The sequence below is a fragment of the Alosa sapidissima genome, chromosome 8 (assembly GCF_018492685.1).
Source record: "Alosa sapidissima isolate fAloSap1 chromosome 8, fAloSap1.pri, whole genome shotgun sequence".
Taxonomy (NCBI): domain Eukaryota; kingdom Metazoa; phylum Chordata; class Actinopteri; order Clupeiformes; family Clupeidae; genus Alosa; species Alosa sapidissima.
The window spans coordinates 1162501-1170228 of NC_055964.1; positions in this window are offsets into that span (position 1 = coordinate 1162501).

The window sequence follows — 7728 nt, forward strand, 5'->3', positions numbered from 1 at the left end:
AAAGCAGGTACTTTTTACTTTTACTTAAGTAGGGTTGTCATTGTGGTACTTTTACTTTTACTAAAGTAAATATTTCTCTGTGTATTTGTACTTTTACTTAAGTACTGAGTTTCAGTACTTCCTCCACCACTGCATATATATATATATATATATATATATATATATATATACACACACACATATATATACATATACATATACATATATACAGAGAGAGAGAGAGAGAGAGAGAGAGAGAGAGAGAGAGCAATACAGAACAGGTTGTCGGTCTGAACTGAAGTTAGTATATATATATATAGGTAACACTTTATTTTAATGTGTCACAGTGTACCTACCTAATTAGGTACGGTGGTATAACCTGTGTAACAACATATACTCTCAGGTACTATCATTGTACTTGCATTATGTATTTGTGGGTACCTACATATAAGCTTAGTTGTTACATTGTAATACTGAGTGCTTTTACAAAACTTTGCCAATTGGCCTACATTTTCATCAGAGGCAAAGAGCTGACCTGAGACCTGCTGGATGGGGTAAATCTGGTCATGATAGATTTGATATACAAGCCATTCTTAGCTCCAGTCAAGGCCTCATTGTCTTCAGTGTACATGTTTTTTTGCTCTTGGGTGTTCCTTGTTGGTGCCCCCCCCCCCCCCAATCCCAATCCTCCCCCACCTTTCTTATGCAGCCCTTGCCACTTAATCTACTAAACCCCTCTTCTAATGCACTCCCCCCCCCCATAAATGCACAAATAGGCTGACACCAGACATAATTTCACTGCATTTCTTACTTCCAGTAACTATATGCATGTGACAATAAACTTCCTTGTATCCTTGTATCCTTGTAACAGCTGTGCTGCTACAACCTTGTTACTCTTTGATACAGTGGAATAAACCTATTAAGTGTACCAGTTAATTACTTACATGTACATATGACATGTATGTTGTGTCTTCGATGTCTTGGAACAGGTCTACTAATTCACTACATCAACTGTGTTGGTACACACTTATTGCTCTTTGATACAGTGGCATAAGTACTAAGTACTTGGGCAATTCCATGGAAAATGACGTATATTATAACATCCATAACGCCAATAAAATGTGATGGTATGGTATGATGTGAATGATTACATGAAATTTGAGCATTTGCTATTTCTGGCTGAAGAATGTACATGAGAAAAATGCACAAAAAATGAATAGTAACATTCACATCATACAAATGCCAAGGCATTTCACTGGCGTTATGGATGTGACAAAAAGTCAATTTTCCGTGGAATTGCCCACTTACAATTACATATTACATTACATGTTGTGTCATTGGTGTCTTGGAACATGTCTGCCATTACCCTACATACTGTAGTACATGTATCAACTGTGTTATTTATTACTCTTTTGATACAGTGGAATGAACCCATTCAAATAAAGTGTACCAGTTAAGTACTTGTACATATACATGTACATATTATATACATCCTGTCAATGATGTCATGCATCCTGTAATTGATGTGTTGAAACGTGTCTGCTGTTACACCACACAGTACATGTGAATTAGTAGACCTGTTCCAAGACATTGAAGACACAACATACATGTCATATGTGCATGTGAGTAATTAACTGGTACACTTAATAGGTTTATTCCACTGTATCAAAGAGTAACAAGGTTGTAGCAGCACAGCTGTTACATGTACACTGAAGACAATGAGGCCTTGACTGGAGCTAAGAATGGTTTGTATATCAAATCTATCATGACCAGATTTACCCCATCCAGCAGGTCTCAGGTCAGCTCTTTGCCTCTGATGAAAATGTAGGCAAATTGGCAAAGTTTGGTAAAAGCACTCAGTATTACAATGTAACAACTATAGCCTATGTAGGTACCCACAAATACATAATGCAAGTACAATGATAGTACAGTACCTGATAGTACATGTTATTACACAGGTTGTACCACTGTACCTAATTAGGTACATGTAGGTACACTGTAACAGCGACACATTAAAATAAAGTGTTGCCGATGAATTTCCCCAGTAGTGGACAATAAAGACTTCTATTCTAGCCTACACGTCACATGTAGCCTACTAGAAGTGATGTTTCAGCTAGAAGTGATGGTTCATAAATGAACCCTCCAACTTTGCTGATGCACAGAACAGGTGTGCTGAGCTTTGTTTTTGGCTCTTCAAAGTGTTGTAAGTAAGGTGGTGTAAGTAGCCTACAGTATAGGCAGGTGGTGAGACAGATCAAGAAATATGGTGCAGTACTATACAGTTGATTTTCAGAAGGTGGTTTAGAGTAGTATAAATGAAATATAAATATGTGCACTGTATTACCTTATAAGAGCAGAATAAATATGGCTATGAATAACAATGTCAGTTGATATTATTTTAAATGTTGGTGACACTACATTAATAAGGAGAATAGCAATAATAAACAATAATGTGAATGCAATATCAATGGGCAATAAATGGAAATCAACAAATACTATAACATACAAACAATGACTCAAGTGCATGGTGAACAAATATGTCTTTACACCCCTGTAGACAGATGCATGCAAAAACACAGAAAGCAGACAAGGATTTTGTTTTTATAACACATGTAATAAGCAATGAACATTTGAAGATGTATTGTTTTGTTCTTCTAACATCAATAGTAGTTGTGCAGAGGTTGTAACATAATGATAAATACATGCTGCCTGTCACATTATGAATATATACCCTGTCTTGTCTTGCACATCAGAAGCAGCAGCACTATGCTATTACATCGTTCACCGTAGGGACTAATATGAGGGAGACTGAGCTGCCAATCTCTCTTAACAGGTCCTGCACCATATCTACAAATATCTGTTCTGCTCTGCACAAACATAAGCAGGGTCTGATTTAGCATGGCAGAGTGCTGATTGACAATAACATGGTTCCCTGCAGTGTTTGGTTGATTCCCATTGATGTTTGTGGGTTCTGTTTGACTGTACATTTTATGTGTGGCATCTCATTCCTCAGTTGTCTAACATGTTTTCTGACGGCCACTGATTGCATTAGCAGCTGAAAGACCAACTTGTAACAAGGTCCCAATTGTGGATACACCCATTAACAGTCCTTGCGACCAATGACATCCGGATCAACTACAAACTTTTGATTGATTTTCAACAATGAACAGTTAGTTCAGTGTAATATGTCCAGCTCTCTCCCCCATCTTAATAAGTCAACATTATATGATATGACCCTATTTTTACATTATAGCCTACATATGTTATAGCCTAACCCTTATCTATAGGTGACTGATGAGATTCATGTTAGCATATATTTATTGGCGACACAATTAATATTGGAGCTATTTCACTGTCGCAGACACAGACGTGCTTGGTAGCCTAGGCTACGTAGTCATAGGCCAACATGAGACTTAAGCCCTCGTGTCGTCATGACTTAGGTTAGCCTATGTTCTTACTGTTGTGATTATCTGTAGGACATATTGTCTGTGCAACACAATTGTAGGCTAGGCCTATATTTGATTTTTCAGTAAGCTTATATATATATCAATGATAAAGCTTCTTTACTTTTTTGGTGTAATTATTTCGTTTTTTTTTTTTTTTATCTATGTAGGCTATTTTTTTAATGTTACATTATTATTTTGTTAATACATGGAATAAATCACCACAAACACACGCGACTGTAGCCTATTGGCTTCTTCTGTAGCCTACCCGGCTTGCGCAGCGTGGCTAACAACGCCCATACAACAAGTGTAACCGTCGACTCCTCGAGGCTTATTACTTAAACGAAGTTACAGCAGCTATTAGGCCCGAGGTGCAGTGAAATGGCGTCATCTGGTGGTCATACAATTCACCCGCTATTAGACCCGAAGTGCAGGAGAAGTGGATATTCAACCACGCCATCCTTCAGGTCGCAGCGACACGTAGGTGTACTTTATGTGCTGTGTCATGCTGCCATCTAGTGGTTGTGAAATATTTAACACCCATTATAGTTCTGGGAATAGATGTGCCCTCGAATAAATGTTACACTTTGTTACAAATTATTTGGGTAATCCATCTGATAAATTGTGTTTTTCTTTTTATACTTCGTACCTTTATAAATTAAAGTGTATCATTAAGGTACCTTTTTCAATGTCATTACTCTGACATTCAACATTAGTCGACGATAAATTTGGGCAATGGGCACATTGTTAGGGGTTGACACTTTGCATAAGATTTCTCCACATTACTTGATCCAAATTCTGTGATTTTTGTTGTATAAATGTTGTACAATTATGTAGTTTCGTATCAAAGTGGAATGGTGGTTTTCATAAGTCAGCGGCGTTAGTTTGAGCACATAATTGACGTTTTGTTTACATGTGTTCAATGTAAGTCAATGGGAGCCGGAAATCCATAAATAGCGGCGTCCAAAGAATCTTTTGCCGGATAGCATGACGGCGGTAGAAAGCACCATAGAACAGCATAGAGCAATGCAAAAGAACAAAAGAATAAAATGAGTTTTTGTGCTGAAAACTGCACCAATTCGAAATCACGATGGTTAGAGAATGTTAAATATGTTCAATATCCCTAACGGAATGCATGTCTTCGCCAAAAATGACAAAATATGTTATATTATGCAAATGAACGTCAAACTTTGAAATATAGTCTGAAATGAGATGTTATTATCATTGAGACAACAGGGGTATACAAAAAATCAGATTGTAGCTTACAGCAGCTGACTATTTAGGTTTATAACGTTGTGGACGGCCACCAGGGGGGTATTCCATCAACCTCGCAAAAGGCCAAACCTGGCTTATTTCGATAAGTCTTGCTAATTTTAGTGAGAATTCCGTTCCATTAATGAGGTTAACGTGAATCCCAGCTTGGTAACCATGGGAATTTATGCCACAGAACTAACCTGCTCCGTAGCAGGTTAACTTTCAAGCTAAATTAAGCTGTGTTGCAAAAAAAACAAACAATCAGTCGGAAAACGAGTCCAAAAAGATATGGTTCCATAAACCTGTGCTCTCGTCACCTGTAGCCTACAACTTCAAAAATAGAAGTAGGCCTAGAAATGTTTTTTCCGACAATGTCACCAAGCATGGATTTACACATCCACTTGCTCCAAAGAATTTATGAAGATTATGCAACTTAAAATGTTTTAACTTCACGTGCGTGTGGTTCTAGGGATCTTGCTACTCTGCGTCATTTACGTTCTGTGGTGGCGTGACGTGCAGCGAGACGACACAGCAAAGGAGTTATATTCTATTAAGGCTATAGCTTATCACCTTGATAATGACATTTTTAGTTATACTGAAAGACATATACTGTTGATAAAGGGTCATGTACATTTGGTAGGCTGTTCATTGACAGTAATATGCTTTGCCAGTGGGCTATATCTGATGCAAGCCAAATGATTAATTCTGTAGCCTGTAGGCCTATAGGCAGCTAATAATTAAAACTGCTTCATGTGTCGACGATTGTTTATGAATGTCAAATCAACTGTGTGCTACACAGATTAAATACTAGGCATAAATGACAAATTGAAAGCCATATTGCATTTCAGATAATTATATTTCAAACACTTTGGGACTTATGGGAGACAATACTATTATGTTGATAATAATTTATTTTATGACCACCTACACCTAGATAATAATTTGGAGTGAACTCTTTTACAGTAATCTAAGAACGTAGGCTATAGATAGTTTTGAATGTCCATATGCCAAAGTTGTTTTTAGTATAGGCCTACTATTTATTCATTCACTCGTTTTGTTCAAGCATAGACTGTATGGCTGTTTAGAGTGAAGCTAATCAAACTCACAATTTATTTCAAACCATTAGCATTGTTGTTTTAAATGTAGGCTTATGCTTTCATTATTCTCCCATGTCTGTAGACAACTATCTTTTTTTTCTCTCGATGTTAAATTTGATGACTTTCGATGAAAATCCTGTAGATGGCGCTTGCTTCTCAAATCGAACATAAATTGTCTAGTATTGTCTTAATTTTACGACACATATCCTCTTTTCGTCAATCTACTGTTTTGGTCTACTGTTCTACCTCGTGCACAAGCAGAGATGAAGCTGAATTAAACCTCGCTTGAATAAACGAGGCCAAGATGCCGCTAACTTCAGTTAATGGAACGGCTTCAGCCCCAAGTGAAAGTCTACGCTAGTTCAAGCCAGGCTATTTCTGTTAAGCGTCGCCTTCATTAGCAAGGTTGATGGAATACCCCCCAAGCATCTCCTGCCTCACGGCTGCGCACGCATCTAGTTTTGTTGGTAAACGGGAAACCCGTGTATAGGCCAGTCTTACCATGTCATTGTTTTTATATTATTGATTGAATGGACATTATTGTTTTATTATTGCTTTTCCCCTCATTTTCATTGCTTATTTTATTAGGCTATTGATTGAATTGATATTGTTGTTTATTATTACTATTCTCATTAAATTTGACCAACATTCTAATCTGTTCCCTGTTCAATTTTAAATATTATGTTGTTTTGTATTTGTGTGTCGCTATGGACAGAGGCGCCTGCCAAATCCATAACCATAACCATAACCATAATCCTAAATAAACAACTGTATTTGCTTAAAATATAGTGTAAGACGCTTGTGAAAGAAAGATATGCAGCTTTCGAGTGACAAAAACGGCAAATTCCCAAGTTCACATTAGGCGTGTTCGACTTGAGGCAGATCTGTGTAGATCTGACTTGATGTGATGCATGCTGGGTTGAACACAATGCATACTGGGATGGACGCAATGCTTACTGGCAGAGCCCGTTTACGGAGAGCCGGATCACTCCCTATTAACTCCACTGTACCTGCAATCTGTTGCAGTTCCGCTAGGGGCGATCACGAATAAGTGCAAAAACAATGGGGGTCTATGGAGCTAGACGGCTAAATTTGTCTCTTTCACCTGGTTGTTGTTGAGAAATTGATATTTGATTGTGGTTTCTGCAAGCTCAATATGGATTATAGGTCAAAAGTTGAATGAACGAGTAGTCACGTCCTTTCGATTTCTTACAGGTTGGGTCGTTGTTGCCCACAACACACTAGCTTTCTGCTAATGAATGATGCCATTGACACATTTGAAAGGCTTTTTAGAACAAATAAGTGACTCAAAAAATATAATACTCAGCGGTTTGTATTTTCTCTGCCTCCTCTTTCGGCTGCAACATACGAATTTCTGGGCAAAAAATGATATCCCGAGAAAAGTGGATTTGAGGGGTACAGCTCCATAGGCCTCCATTCATTCTGCACTTATTCGTGAGCGCCCTCATGTGGAACCAGAAAAGGAACTGCAACCAGTTCAGAAACCGGAAGTTTCCCGAGAGTGGTGGTTCTCCCCATAGACATAATATACATAGACGCCGCATCGACCGCTGATCCTTACTAGCGCTGACGAGATTTGGAGCCGCCATCTTGGACCGGTCATCCACTCCACTCAGTGTAATCTGTTTGGCCTGTGAGATGAGCTGTCAGCGCACTTAATTAATCATATCTCACTGAATACCGAACAGATTCTCACTCGGTTTTTTTTGCTGCAAAGGTCATACATGTAGCTATGATACAGGACACATGATTTAGCGTATTTTAATATTCATAGTGGGTTTAACAGTAATAGAATATTCTGATATATGATATAAAGTGACCTGACGTCCGATATCAAAACTGGGAACATAATCCATGTTTGACAGCATAGACAAAACTAGTTTGATACAAGTTTAATGAGTTAAATATAGTTCACAGTTGACAGAAAAGTTCCA